This window comes from Malus sylvestris, chromosome 15 (genome assembly GCF_916048215.2).
Source record: "Malus sylvestris chromosome 15, drMalSylv7.2, whole genome shotgun sequence".
NCBI lineage: Eukaryota > Viridiplantae > Streptophyta > Magnoliopsida > Rosales > Rosaceae > Malus > Malus sylvestris.
Window position 1 is genome coordinate 33,365,866 of NC_062274.1, and position 15,310 is coordinate 33,381,175.

A 15,310-nucleotide genomic window follows, 5' to 3' on the forward strand; every position below is an offset into this window, starting at 1 on the left:
CTGCTTGATAACTAGAAAGTCCCAATATGTGTCAACCTCCGTGCTCCGTGGCAAGGCAGACTGGCAAAAATGCCCAACCTTTACTCACATTTGAGAAAAGACTCCCAACAAGATTGGTTGCTCAAAAATTAAAGAGGCACCGCCGCCCGAATCTCGAGAGCCAGACTCCCAACATGATTACTTTCTAAAAAATCGAAGAGACACTGCTCTCCGAATCTTAAGAGTCAGACTCCCAACAGGATTGCTTTCTCAAAAATCGAAGAGGCCCCGCTCTTCGAATCTCGAGAGCCAGACTCCTAACAAGATTGCTTGCTCAAAAATCGAAGAGACATCGCTCTCCGAATCTCGAGAGCCAGACTCCCAACATGATTACTTTCTCAAAAATCGAAGAGACACTGCTCTCCAAATCTCAAGAGTCAGACTCCCAACAGGATTGCTTTCTTAAAAATCGAAGAGGCCCCGCTCTCCGAATCTCAAGAGCCAGACCCCCAACAAGATTACGTGCTCAAAAATCGAAGAGGCACCCTCTGAATCTCGAGAGCCAGACTCCCAACATGATTACTTTCTCAAAAATCCAAGAGACACTGCTATCTGAATCTCAAGAGTCAGACTCCTAACAGGATTGCTTTCTCAAAAATTGAAGAGCCACTTTCATCTGAATCTCGAGAGCTAGATCCCCGACAGGATTACTTGTTCGAAAACCGAAGAGGCACCGCTCTCCGAACTTCGAGGGCCAGATTTCCTTGGATAAAGCTTGTCTGCAATCTTCACACGCAACATCAGCTTTCCAGATACTACAGACCACTTTTTCAAAGTGCTCTGAGAAAGTTAAAACACGTGAAGCTTGCAGCTCCCACTACATTGCTATGCCCAAGAAGGGTAAAGGAACATCACTACTACTTGTTGTTAGGGAGACTCCTATATATGTTGACCTCCATCCTCCACAGCCAGGCAGACCTGCAAATAAAAAAAAATGTTCAACTTTTCTTCACATCTAAGAGGGCACTCTCAGCAGAGTCTCTTGAAATACTCAGCTTCTTTTCCTCCGATAATACCTCTGCAAACAAGCCACACCAGAGCAAGAGTATCTCATATCATCAGGGTTAAAAGCAAGAGTATCCCATATCATGCTTTTTCCCTGTCCTCTCCTTTGGCCTTGTTCTTACCTGCAAGACAAAGAGAAAGAGAGCAATCCGTCAGCACTTGGAATCAAGCTTCCAGTCAGACACTGACTCCCTGGAACCCCTTGCCTAATTACTTACCTGACATTACTCTTGAGTACTCATCTTCAATATCTTATGCTTCCAGAGAAGATACCACATCTGCCTGAGGAACAGATAGGGCAAGTGAGAAGGATACAAGGAAGCATGTGGAGACAAACGTAATAGAACAGGTGCCGATACATCCACTACTTTGTCAACAGCAAAAGTATCCCATATCATCAGGGTCAAACGTACTCTAGATTTGATGAACTTGTTTTGACCTTCAAATTCTTAAGTTGGCCTTATACTTTGGAGGAAACCAGAAAACCCTCCAGCCAGTTCAAGAATAAGCCTGTGGAAAGTTACTTCTTCAAAAGCAAAAGTATCTCATATCATATCTTCTCCATTTGCTTCTCCTTATCCTTGTTGTTGTTTACGACACAAGGAGAAGGAGAACAATCAATCGGAAGCAAAAGTCGAACCTCCGATCCAGGTTGCCTGCTTGGAAATCTGATTGCTTACCTTGTCTGTTACCTTCTTTGGCAAATCTCTTAGCTCGGCGACTTGGGGGACTCCTACTATAGGGTTTTGTATCGCACTTAACCAAGCCCGAAACTACAAGTAAGCTTCAAGTGAAATTGATACATTACCTTGTGCATCTTCATCGGTTAAAGATACCACCCCTGGATGGAGGAAAAGTACTTCCAGAGAAGATGCCACATCTACATATGAGACAAATAAGGCAAGTGAAAATGATACCACACTTCGGTACTTAGAAGTTTTGTGATTACTTAACCGATGAGCTTTCCTCACTCGGGAACTTAGAGGAGCACTGTTTTGACCAATCCCGAAACTATTGAGCACCGATCAACGTTATACCATCAAGGACCCAAAAGAGTTTCCCTCAAACCAGGAGGCCAATCACAGCACGACACGTGTCGACATCAGAAGCCAATCATAGCGCGACATGTGTCAACATTAGAAGCCAATCACAACACGACACGTGTCAATGTCAGAATGAAACTAGAAACTCTCTTCTATAAATAGAGATCATTCTCTCACAATATTTCCTAATGTCATTTGTACTAAATCATTCACTAGTACTCACTAAAGGAGAGTTTGAACCTATTTACTTGTGTAAACCCTTCACAATTAATGAGAACTCCTCTGCTCCGTGGACGTAGCCAATCTGGGTGAACCACATACATCTTGTGTTTGCTTTCTTGTCTCTATCCATTTACATACTTACCCACGCTAGTGACCGGAGCAATCTAGCGAAGGTCATAAACTTAACATTTTCTGTTATACCAAAGTCCTCACTGATTTTGTGCATCAACATATTCCTTTAAACCATGAATGACAACACCTCCAAGTTAACCATGATAGTAGAAATTAACCATCAGATTTTCCTTATTTCATTGAATTGGACGGGATACGCATCACAACCAAATTATCCTTCTCAAGTCCCCTAACTATGAAAAACATGCTAGAAAACATATCAAAGGTCATTAAGTTCTTTGAAAATCATAAGTATTAACGAGGCATTCGTAATTATGAAAAGCATGATACTCTTGCCAAAGATTTACTTAACACAATCATGACTAATGACTTCCACTACTTATGAATATAAGTTCATAACGATTAGGTGAAACTCCCTTATACTCTAGCATCAAAGTCATGCATGCCAATTAAGTATGCATCCTCAATCAGCATACATAAACAAGTTTTGAGGGGCAAATATGTAATAAGTGAGGAGCCCTTAGTCTATAAAAGGGCCTTCTCACCCTCATAATCCTCAAGCTCTGAGATTTAGAGCAAAGCCTCACTTTCCTATTCAGAGGCTCTCTTTCCCTCACAATCCTCTCACAAACAGAGAAATACAATATCAGTGTGGACGTAGCCCAAACATTGGGGTGAACCATGATACATCTTGTGTTTTTTACTTTCTTGCAGATTCACGGTCAGATTTACGTTGTTCCAAGACCTCCGGTTTTGCGCATCAACATTTGGCGCCGTCTATGGGAATCGACATGAAAAATTATGTCAGTTCTCCTTCATTTTTTTTACCTCTACCGTGAATTTACAAAATTTGCAAAATTAACACTACAAAATCAGCAGAAACCCAGAACCTCATTGGGTTTTTCCAGAAAACCCCCATTAACATAAAGCCACCATGTCATCTCCTCTCTCTCTGTCTCAACTCATAAAAAAACCCCAAAGATTCTCTTTTTTCTTTTTCAAAGTCCTCATTCTTTTTCCTTTTCTGGAGATCGAGATCTCTCAGCATGCATCAAGACTAGATCTCTCTCTCTCTCTCTCTCTCTCTCCTCAGCAGTAAAGCTTCATCTTCTAAACAATGAAGGACAATGATCTATCCATCACTCTTGCTCTCTTGCTTTTGTCCGATCAAAACGCAAAGGCAAACACTAACAGACAGATACAAGATTGGTAAGTGCTGTAGTAAAAGACAAGAGAGTCTACAAAGATAACTGGTTCAATTGAATGACCATTAATCATCTTTCACAGAATGTCCAAGCTGCAACAACGTTGAGAAACAATAAGAGCGGGTACGAAAGCTTGGTGGAGGCAACAACAGTTGCATCCAGGAAGTTTAATCCAGAAAAACAGAGAGAACTAGTTTTTCAAGCTCTTGATACTGCCTTCCTAAAGCCTGTATTTTCCTTGGGCCCTCGAACTTGAGTCGCTTCCGTAAAATCAGAGCCGAGGCCAATTTACTGGTGGTGCACTGTGCGCGCCCTCGACTGGGACCCCGATGGTGGATCAGATCTGATCGTCGACGACGGTGGTAACGCCACCCACTGCCCTACTCCCAAGTCATCGTCAACACCCAAAACCCAGGTGGCTCCCTCCAATCTAGGGTTTTCATCCGCCGTCTCCAAGCCCATCAACCCTCTGAGAGCCAAAGCTACCCGCGGCGGTATTGTCTCCGGCATTGGCTCAGCTCTCGGAGCTTGCATGGTGTCATTGCCGTCACGAGGAGAAGATCAACCTCGCTGGTCACAAGGAGTATATTGATCACCGAATAGGTTCTGCATCAACTGGTGCCACTTCTCCTCCCTCATCGCTACTGCTGTGTGTTGTGCCGACGGTCCTCTCGGTTCGTCCACCAAAGACCAAGGGCAGCGCAAGCAATGAGAAGAATGAATACATGGATGTCAGTGATGGTAGGCCCACCTTCGGTATAAATTCTGCAACTTGTATGTATTTTTAGGATGCTTGGTGCAAAGATGAGCAGCCACAGGGAGTCCACAATCCCACTATCTAAAAAAACACTCACGAATAAGATAAGCTTTTTCAATACTCAGCCTATTATTATTCCTGCCATCTGCCAAAAGCAAAAAAACAAAGCAGAAAAACAAAGTAAAAGCAGAAAGGAGAAAGTAGAAAGAAAAGCAATGGGAAACAAAGCAGAAAAAAAAAAACAAAGCAAACGCAGAAAGCAAAAGAAGATAAAAAGAAGCAGACATAATTGCGGTGGTGATGGCTTGCAGAAAAGGGAATTACGGGCGTGACCCATTGAGCAGAGGGTCGAATTTATTTTTGAATGATGTAATTTATTTTTTTTATCTTTCGGAGAGATCTGTATAACCCCATCAGAGGGTAATAAAAAAAAACGGCAAGCCCAAAAGAGCCAAGCCCTATGACTCCAAAATTATTCGGCAGCCTGCTGTTATTATCACCAACCAGGTGATCAAAAGTACGCCCAGTACTCCAAAATTATTCGGCAGCCTGCCGCTATTATCACCAACCAGGTGATCAAAAGTACGCCCAGTACTCCAAAATTATTCGGTAGCCTGCCGCTATTATCACCCAGTAGGTGATCAAAAGTACGTCAAGTACTCCCAAAATTATTCGACAGCCTGCCGCTATTATCACCAATCAGGTGATCAAAAGTACGTTAAGTACTTCAAATTATACATGAGCATTAGTCATGTCAATCATACATAAACATTCATGAACATCACTCATATCAATCATACATAAACATTCATGAGCATCACTCATGTCAACATTCATGAGCATCACTCATGTCAACATTCATGAGCATCACTCATGTCAACATTCATGAGCATCACTTATGTCAATTAACATAAACATTCATGAGCATCACTTATGTCAATTAGCTTCAAAAGCTTCATTTACAAAGCTCCAGCTTCAAAAGCTTCATTTACAAAAGCTCCAGCTTCAAAGCTTCACTTTCAAAGCTTCACTTACAAAGCTTCAGTGCAGGGTCTACAAAGACCAACTCCGAACAACCGCCACTTCAGCCCATACATAGATTGAATTTCAAGTCTCTATCCAACAACCTCTATTGACTGAAGACTTGGGGGACTACACTATGTACCATATATTGGGCCTCATAAAAGATACTTAGGGGACTTAGCCCATTATTTATGTACTGAGGAGCGAACCCTTATTCTATAAAACGGACTCCCTCACTTTCATTAGAGAGCACCCATTATTCATGTACTGAGGAGCGAGCCCGTATTCTATAAAAAGGACTCCCTCACCATCATTAGAGAGCATCAACTTTAGCCCATCATTCATGTATTGAGGAGCAAACCCTTATTCTATAAAAGGGACTCCCTCACCATCATTAGAGAGCATTAACTCTAGCCCATCATTCACGTATTGAGGAGCGAGCCCTTATTCTATAAAAGGGACTCCCTCACCTTCAACGCTACAAGCTGGGCCAACCAAGGCAACATAAGCCACAAACCAAGTAGCCTCGCAACATGTGCTACTTCTAGTTGAGCATCATTTTAGACTAAGCACCGCCTCATATCGAGTATTAGTTCAAGACAACATCTAGTTACTTCGGCCCACACATGGACTGAATTTCAAGTCTTCAGCCAAAAGACTATCTTGACTAAAGACTTGGGGGGACTACTGTTTGTACCATACTTAAGGCCTCCGTATTTAGACCTCGTATAAATACTCGGATGACTCAAATGTAATTATGTAATAAATGGAGGGGCAAATATGTAATAAGTGAGGAGCCCTTAGTCTATAAAAGGGCCTCCTCACCCTCACAATCCTCAAGCTCTGAGATTCAAAACAAAGCCTCACTCTCCTATTCAGAGGCTCTCTCTCCCTCACAATCCTCTCACAAATAGAGAAATACAATATCAGTGTGGATGTAGCCCAAACATTAGGGTGAACCACGATACATCTTGTGTTCTTTACTTTCTTGCAGATTCACGGTCAGATTTACGTTGTTCCAAGACCTCTGGTTTTGTGCATCAACAATAGTAAATACAAAATTGTTGACTCACGCCAACATATGTCCTTAAGTTAGTGCGTAGATATCACCTAAGCCCAACTTGTCGAGTGAGTCAAGAAACACCGTTGCTGTCATATCATGGGTCAAAAATATCAGTTAACTGCTCTTCGGATCTCACAAACAGGATACCTATAAATTTCACATTTAGTTTTTCTTTGATGAAATGTCGGTCCACCTCCACATGTTTGGTCAGATCATATTGACAGGATTATTTGCTATTTCTCTAGCCGCCTATGTAGCACAATAAAATTTCATAGTACCCTGAGGTTTGAAACCAATTTTCGTCCCTTATATGCGAAGCCACAAAAGCTCATAGATGTCGTGAGCCAATCCTTTATGCTTAGCCTCTATCGTAGACTGAGCAACAACATTTTTCTTGCTCCGTCATGTAACCAAGTTACCCACCACAAACATAAAGTATCTTGAAGTACACCGCCTGTCTGTCACATTTCCAGCCCAGCCTACATCAGTATACCCTTTAACCTTCAAATGTCCATATTTTCTAAAAATCAAATATTTACCAAGACCAAACTTCAAATAGCTCAAAATACTCATTAGAGCTGTCATATGTTCCTCACTAGGACAATGTATAAATTGACTATTAGCATTGGCAACATATACAATATTTGAACGTGTAAGTGATAAATAAATTAACATCCCAACAAACCTCTGATATCTGCCCATATTAGTACGCACTTGATCCAGATAAATACTCAAATGATGTTTATGAACAGTAACAGTCGGTGTATCTGTCGGCTAGCAAGCTAACATACTTGTCTCTAATAGCAAGTCAAGCACTTAGTTATGTTGAGACAAGTATATGCCACCATTAGACAACACCACATCCCAAGAAATACTTTAGTCCTCTAATGTCTTTCATCTGAAACTTCGAAACAAAGTATCCCTAGAATCTCTTGATTTCTTCTGTATCATCACTTGTAATAGCCATATTATCTACATATATAATTAGCAAGGTATGATCAGAGTTACCTTGATGATAGCCACACTTCTTCATGGCTTGAGAAAACCTCCTAAATCTATGCTCTTGGAGAGTCCTTCAGACAATAAAGTTTTTCACAAAATCGACACACCTTAATCTCCATGCAAGAAAAGTATTTGATAGTAAACAACCACATGTTTGTGTATACCCCTTAGCAACAAACCTCTCTTTGTATCAATCGATGGTCTTATCTGCGCTGTGTTTGATAGTAAACAACCACTTGCATCCTATTGGCTTTTTTTTTTCTTCAATAGTGATACAACATTCCAAAGTCCCGTTTTTTCTATAGTGCTTCCATCAACATTCCAAAGTCCCGTTTTTTCAATAGTGCTTCCATCTCTATCTGTATAGCCTCTGTCCACTTCAGATCCTTTAAAGCTTCTTCAACTTTTGTCGGCAATTTTATTCTTTCCATAGGTTGGTACTTTGGCGAAAGTCTATGGGTATATACATTTTGAGCAATGGCATACCTTGTCTTTCTTTCTGAGGAGAATCTAACAGAAGGCTTTCCACAATTTTATCTTGGAGGGAGACGATAAAACTGTTCAACACCAACATGATTAGATAAAGTACTAGTCAATTGAGATGGGAGGTTCATCTTCATCATGATCTTTGTTTACAACCGGAGTGGCAGCTTCAGGGAATCGTTCCTCCTAGGCAGATGGGTCGGGAGTGGGTGACTTGATGGCAGGGAGATCACTAGCAGACTCGGTAGCAGGCAAATTGCTAGTAGGTGACTCGGTGTCCTCACAAGTTTTACTGGCAACCATACCACCACCAATTGTATTCGGCACCAACTGTATTCAGGATTACACACCAATTAAGACCATCATTACTACTCACCCCTGAGGGGCATAATTAGGTTTTTTGTAGAGAGAAAAATTTCGGACTCAGAGAAAGTAACATCCATAGTGCCATAAAGACGGTGAGTTAACAGAGGATTACATCAATATCCTTTCTGTTGGGGAGCAAAGCCCAGAAACACAAATCTTACCGCACGGGGATCAGGCTTATTTTGTTGGTTCTTATGGAGATGCACATTGACTAACAAAAATATGCGGAGTAAGATTGAGTGAAGAAAGCAATGACACATGATTTGCTAATACCGCCAGAGGAGTGCGGGAGTCGATTACCTTTGTAGGCATTCGGTTGATCATATAAATGATATATGTGACTGCATCAGCCCAAACAGGTTTGAAGAGCTGATGCACAAATAAGAAAAGCTCGTGCAACTTCTAAAATGTGTATATTTTTCTACTCTAGGTAGTCCATGATGAATGCCATTTTCTTGAAAAAATTGTGAAAGCTTTGAGTTCACATATACAGGGATGGAGCCTGAATACAAAAATTTTAATATAGTTAGTGGAAAGTGGCAAAGTGATAAGAAAAATATAAGTACATGATAGACGGGAGAGGGTTTTTTCTGTTTGAATGACAGAACAAGAGCACTATTGCTCATATAATATTTGATGTATAAGTAGAATGAATGTATGTTTTGATATTAGATACATATATTTTCTTCAAAGATAACCCGTGTATATTATATAATTATAGTCTGCAACTAAACAAATTAATTACTTGAGTGGGGGCATCTGCCCCTAGTGAGCCTTCATTGGCTCTGTCCATGCACATATACACCATCGTTATCTAATCAAAGAACCTTGATAGGATGAGAAAATTGAGTGCAGATCATATAACCTATCCAACATCACTTTTATTTTTCGTTGTGTACAACCAGGTCATCCTGGTACAGTCATTCATAAAAGTAATAAACCACCGTATGCCATGTTGAGTAGAGATAGGGGAAGGATCCCATACATTTGGATGAACTAAATCAAATGAAATTGTTCTTCTAGTAAAACTCACAGGGTATGAGACAACCATATTTTTTAAATCTTTGCACTTCCACAACTGCGAACTGGATTCACTCAACCGGATGCTACGTCATCATTATTATATAACCGCCTTCTTTAAGTACTACGCCCATTTATTTCCCGAGTCTTGATATCCTAAAGTAAACAAAAAATGAAAACATTTGCACAATGCAGTCCAATAGTTCGGTAACTTGACCAACTGATAAAAGATGGTTTAGTAATGCTGGAATAAGCAAAGTATTATGTGGGGATAAAGATGGGACAATATTCAATTAGATTTATAGTAGAACCTAATTATGTGTCACGCCACTAACCAACATTAAATGCCTCGAACCTAGTCACGCCAACTCTGTATCCACTAAACCAAACCTTCATGTCCATGCCATGTTAGACAGTTGCGAAGGCTTTACGAATTTGGCTGCTCACGCAGCCCAATTGATCATTACACGTTCATGTGAATTCTCTATTCGAATCACAATTTTATGATGATGTTTCGAATGTCATTCGTAATTCTCGTTCCAATTATTTCCCAATCATAGATCGATAGACAACTAGCACCACTTGTTCCACAAACCAACTTTCTTTTTCTTTTTAAAAAAAAAAACATATTCTTTCTTCTTCCCCATCTTTCACCTTCTTTTTTTATTTGGAAGAACTATACAGTTGTCGTCATCTGTGTTTACTCTAAGTAACTCCTCTCACAAGATGAGGACACGTACACGCATGTATGTGTTAAAGTGTCCCCTTCTCTTTCGTCTCAATCAAGTTGGTGAGCTATATAATTCACAGGAATAGACACTTTCTTTGCCACACATTATTTTAAATTTCTTATATTGTCATAGGACAAAATTGCCCTTTGCATTTTGAAATTTAAAATTTAAAAGGGACAAGTAATGACATACTAAATCAGAAATAAAATACATGAAAGTCTTTCAAACTAAAATAAAATAATTTTTATTTTTATTTTTTAAAATTACTCAATCGATATAATATTATTTGAGCAACTAAAACAATACAAAAAATGAGCAACAGAAAACTGATAAAAACGAAGAAGCTGAAGAATTAGACGAGTCAAACTTCTAATAGGATTTGAGCCATCGGGCTACTAAGTAGCACCTTACTCTCTAGCACACCTAAGGGGCTTACAAAGAACAGTCATCAATTATACAAGCTCTCGTATCGCTTCCTTCTTCGCCATTAAGCTAGACTCATAAAGCAAGCCACCTTTGCCACCCGTCCCTTAAAAAAGCCCGCAAAATATCGTGCCACCCATCCAAAACCACCTTGTCTTGACTCCTTGATCTAAGCTCCATCACAGTGGCTTGTATTGATAAGGACTTTGAGGTTGTTCAGGTTGAGTCAAACGCCAAATGTCTCGTGGACATGCTCAATGGGAAAATGCAACCTTATGTTGTGATTGAAGGGATCCTCTTCGGTATTCAGCTTTTGAAGCAACAATTGAGGTTAGTAGAATTTATCTTCGCTCCTTGGGCTTGTAACAAGGCAACACATTAGTGGCTTCATTTGTGGTAAGGGAAGGGGGCTTTCATAGTTGGAATGGTCATGAGCTTGAATGGTTATTTAATAAGTTGGCTTCTAATGTAAGCATCTCTATTCGAATTTAATAAAATTCTCACTTTTGGAGAAAAAAAAAAAACAATTAGGCTATTTCCTTATCACTCAAAGCAATTAGAAATGACTAACTACCTGATAGAAAAACCCCCTGTCACCTCAAATCATTTTCTAATTTAAGCTAAATACATCATTCTTCCAACAATAATTCATAAATATTAAAAAGATTTGTTTTGGCAATTCCTCGATTATGACATTATATGATACTAGGATAGTACATGCATTATTCTTTTGGGGATGTACTCATTCCCACTTTACGAATAACATATCTTGACGATATAAGTTTTACAATCGGAACTATTCAATTTCTTAATCTTCAATTCAAGATCAATCTTACAAAAAAAAAAAAAAATACAATGTAGGTACCAAATAATATAATCATGATGAATCGTCAATTTATTTAGGGTTGTGATTTTCACACACCCTTAACTACTTTTCCCACACCCCTCCCTATTTTTTAGTACTTAATTGCTATCCTACTATTTAATCTTCCATATATACCCCTCCTTATTTAATCTTTCATTAATTACCATCAAAAAGCAAGAAGGGTATATATGGAAGATTAAATAGTAGGATACCAATTAACTATTAAAAATTAGTGAGGGTGTGGGAAAAGTAGTTAAGAGTGTGTGAAAATCACAACCCTTTATTTAACACTTTTGGATGATTAAACAATTTCCAATTCAAATGATTTTTTATTGATCTTCAAATGACAATTAATAAATTAAACGGTAATAAATTAAACGGCAATAAATTAAACGGCTAATCGTTAATTTATTCGATCAAAATACATTATTCAAGAATAAAAAAATATATGCGTCCCTGCATGCTAGTATTATCGCAACAACATATGATCTTCAATTTGGCCTCTGACAATAATAGAGAAGCTAACTTCACTGTTGGTCTTCCCCACATGATGTTTGTTAATTTCGTGATAAATTTCTTGCCATAGTTGCCGACTACTTTTTGCCATGCATTAAGCCAATCACATTGCTTTGAATACTCCCTTTTTTCTTTTCAGAGTATTTCTATTCATACAATGTTTTTGTACCATATTTTCATATCATCTTAGGTAGTATTTGATATGGATAACCACATCATTTGAATTAATCAGATTTTTAAATTTAATTTATTATTTAATAAACTAATAATTAAGAAAAATTAGTTAATTAAATGATGATTGTGGATACAATGAGTCTTTCTTATTCATTTCCTTGAGTTTTGTAAATTTTTCAATTAATGTGGCTGCCATATCAGATGTCACCTAAGTCACCTAATATGATATAGAAATGTGATATAAAAATATGATATGAATAACATTACTTTCTTTTGCTTTTCCTTTTGGGGGAGAGAGAGACTCAGAGAGCACCAAATAAAAACAAGTCTTCTCCTTCACTGCTGCTCCAATTCGCATCACCATTAACCCATCTCTCTCTCTCTCTCTCTCTCTAACATTGATTCCCTTGTTCTTGTCCTCCAGGTTTTCTAGAAAGCAAAGTCCTCCGAGTCCTCCATGGACTGATGACGAGAAAGAGAAACACTACTATTACTCCAAAAACAAAGACACCCACTTTAACAATCCCCACCTCCGATTTGGTGCCTTGGTTTTTGTCTCTCTCTCTTTGGCTTCTTGTCCTCCCCTCCCAAAACCACACCCATTGTTGAGGTTGAGGTTGTTCTTGTCCAAAAATCACAGCAGCTACAAAATGTCCACCACCACCTCATCCGCACAACCCAAAATCCCTACAACATCAATACTAATACTACTGGTTCCGCCGACACCACCACCACCTCAAAATCCCCATTCAAAGTTCCTACGTGCGACCCAAGCCTGTCCGTCTACGTACACCCTTTGCCGGCCAAGTTCAACCTTGGATTGCTAGACCATTGTCACGCTCTAAACGTGTATACCAACATGTGTCCCCATGTGGCGAACCGCGGCCTTGGCCAGCCGCATCCCAAATTAGGCTCCGCCGCCTCGTGGTTCGCCACCCATCAGTTCATTGCCGAGATGATCTTCCACGCACGAGTGGAAAACCACCCCTGCCGCACTCTTGATCCAACACGTGCCGCTCTCTTCTACGTCCCTTTCTACGGCGGCGTCCACGCCTCCAGCAAGTTCAAGGAAGCCAACCTCACCGCTCGCGACGAGCTCGCCGTTGACTTGGTCGACTACGTTCAGTCCCAGCCTTGGTAGAAGGAGCACAACGGTAGGGACCACTTTATCGCCCTGGGGAGGACCGCGTGGGATTTCATGAGGGTCACTGATGGTCCTGATTTCGGAGCCAACTCCCTCCTCAACCTACCAGCCGTTAAAAACATGTCGGTGCTGACCGTGGAGAGGCATCCTTGGCAAGGGTCAAACCAACACGGCTTGCCTTACCCTTCCTATTTCCACCCGTCCACTTGGCAGGAGATGGTGGCGTGGCAGAACAGAGTGAGGGGAATGGACCGACCCCACTTGTTTTCTTTCATCGGTGGGCCCAGAAAGGGGTTAGAAAAAGCGGCCGTCCGGGACGAGTTCATTAGGCAATGAGGTGAGTCGACCCGCTGCATGCTTTTAAAATGTGGGTGTGGGGCCGGCAAGTGCCACGAGCCCAGCGAGGTGCTAAAGGTGATGTCCGAGTCGCAGTTCTGCTTACAAGCGCCCGGTGACTCGTTCACCCGGCGGTCGACGTTTGACTCGGTGCTCGCCGGCTGCATACCGGTTTTCTCGTCGCCGCACACGGCGTACACTCAGTACAAGTGGTTTTTACCTGGTGACGTGAGCACGTACTCGGTTTACATTGACGAGAAGAGCGACGCGAGTAAAAGGATCGAAGAGGAGCTGCTGAAGTTTCCGAACGAAAAAGTGACGGCGATGCGGGAAATGCTCATAGAATTGATCCCAAGTCTGACTTACGCGCATCCGAATGCGACTAATCTTGGGTTTGGGGACGCCGTGGACGTTGCACTTGCATCGTTGGCCAAGCACATCCAGAAAATATACGATAAATAAATAAATTGATTGATTAATTAGATATTGGATGATGAGAGAGGTGGATTTTATGTGTATTACCATTGAGAGAAAACTATCAGCTACGTAGTAGAAAAAAGTGGCATGTTATGTTGACTGATGAAATTAATGCTTTCTTGTGGCATGTTATATTGACTGATGAAAGTAATGCTTTCTTGTCTTAATACTTACGTTGCGCTGTTTTAAACGGTGAAATATAATCATATCTGACATTCTCTCTTTTGAACAGTTAGAAAGTGATCGTTGAGGTAAATAAATATACATTAACTAAGTCTGTAAATTCGAAATTTTATTTTGTAGAATAAACTTGACTATCGATGTATTATAGTAAGAGCATTACTGATCGGTATTGATGTGTAAGACATAGAAGCTCTTTAGCGGACATTTTAAATGGATGCAAACATACAATTTTCGTTTAGGGTTAATGGACGTCAAACATACATGTTTAACTGAAAAATTGTAATAAACTTATGTACATTTACATTTTTTTTTACATATTTAATATTTACATCTCTTTCACTAAAAAAAAAAACATATTTATATTTGTTAGAAATATAATTAGAATCCAAATGTTGTCTGTGCAGCTGAATTATTTGGAGATGCTCAAATATCATGTGAAATAATGCATTGATTACCATTTTGTTTCGTGCTGCTATAGAAAATTCTGACTTTCTGGACATTGTTGAACAATGATTTGAGTTTTCTTAAGACCAAGGCCACCCCAATGGGGTAGGTCGGCTCACAGCACCAAAATGGGCCAGGCACCCTCCCAAAGTCCTCTAGCCCAGCCTAATAGGCTGGCACCCAGCCCAAGCCGTCTCCTAATCCGGCCCAGAAAATAACATGTCCAACGTGTTGGACAATTGGTATGGGGAGTCAAATCATATCAGTGCAGTATTCAAATTAAAGTGTATTTTGCAGACAACAAATTAATTAAGGTGTTATAATATAACAAAAATTATACAACAAGAATTGGGCAGGTGCTAGTATCTCTATTTTATTACAAGGTATTGGGACGTGGTCTTTCGTCATATGATAAAAAAAATAAAACAAAAATACTATTTTATTATCTATTTATCTCATAATTTGTATCATCTCTCTAATACATATGAGACCCACACGTATTGGCAGGGCTTATTTCTATTGAAGAAATGATATAAAAAATGGTACAAATAGATGGTAAGTGTAACACTACTCAAAATAAAAACGTGTATAAAATAGGGGTATACAAATGAATAAAGAAAATATATGATGATCGAGCTGGATTCAATTATTCAAGAA

The 15,310-nt window shown here is 39.9% G+C and overlaps 1 pseudogene; it reads left to right on the forward strand.

Moving 5' to 3' along the window:
- Positions 1-12,589: 12,589 nt before the first annotated feature.
- On the forward strand, positions 12,590-14,193 carry LOC126605860 (probable xyloglucan galactosyltransferase GT17; annotated as a pseudogene).
- The last annotated feature ends 1,117 nt before the right edge of the window (positions 14,194-15,310 follow it).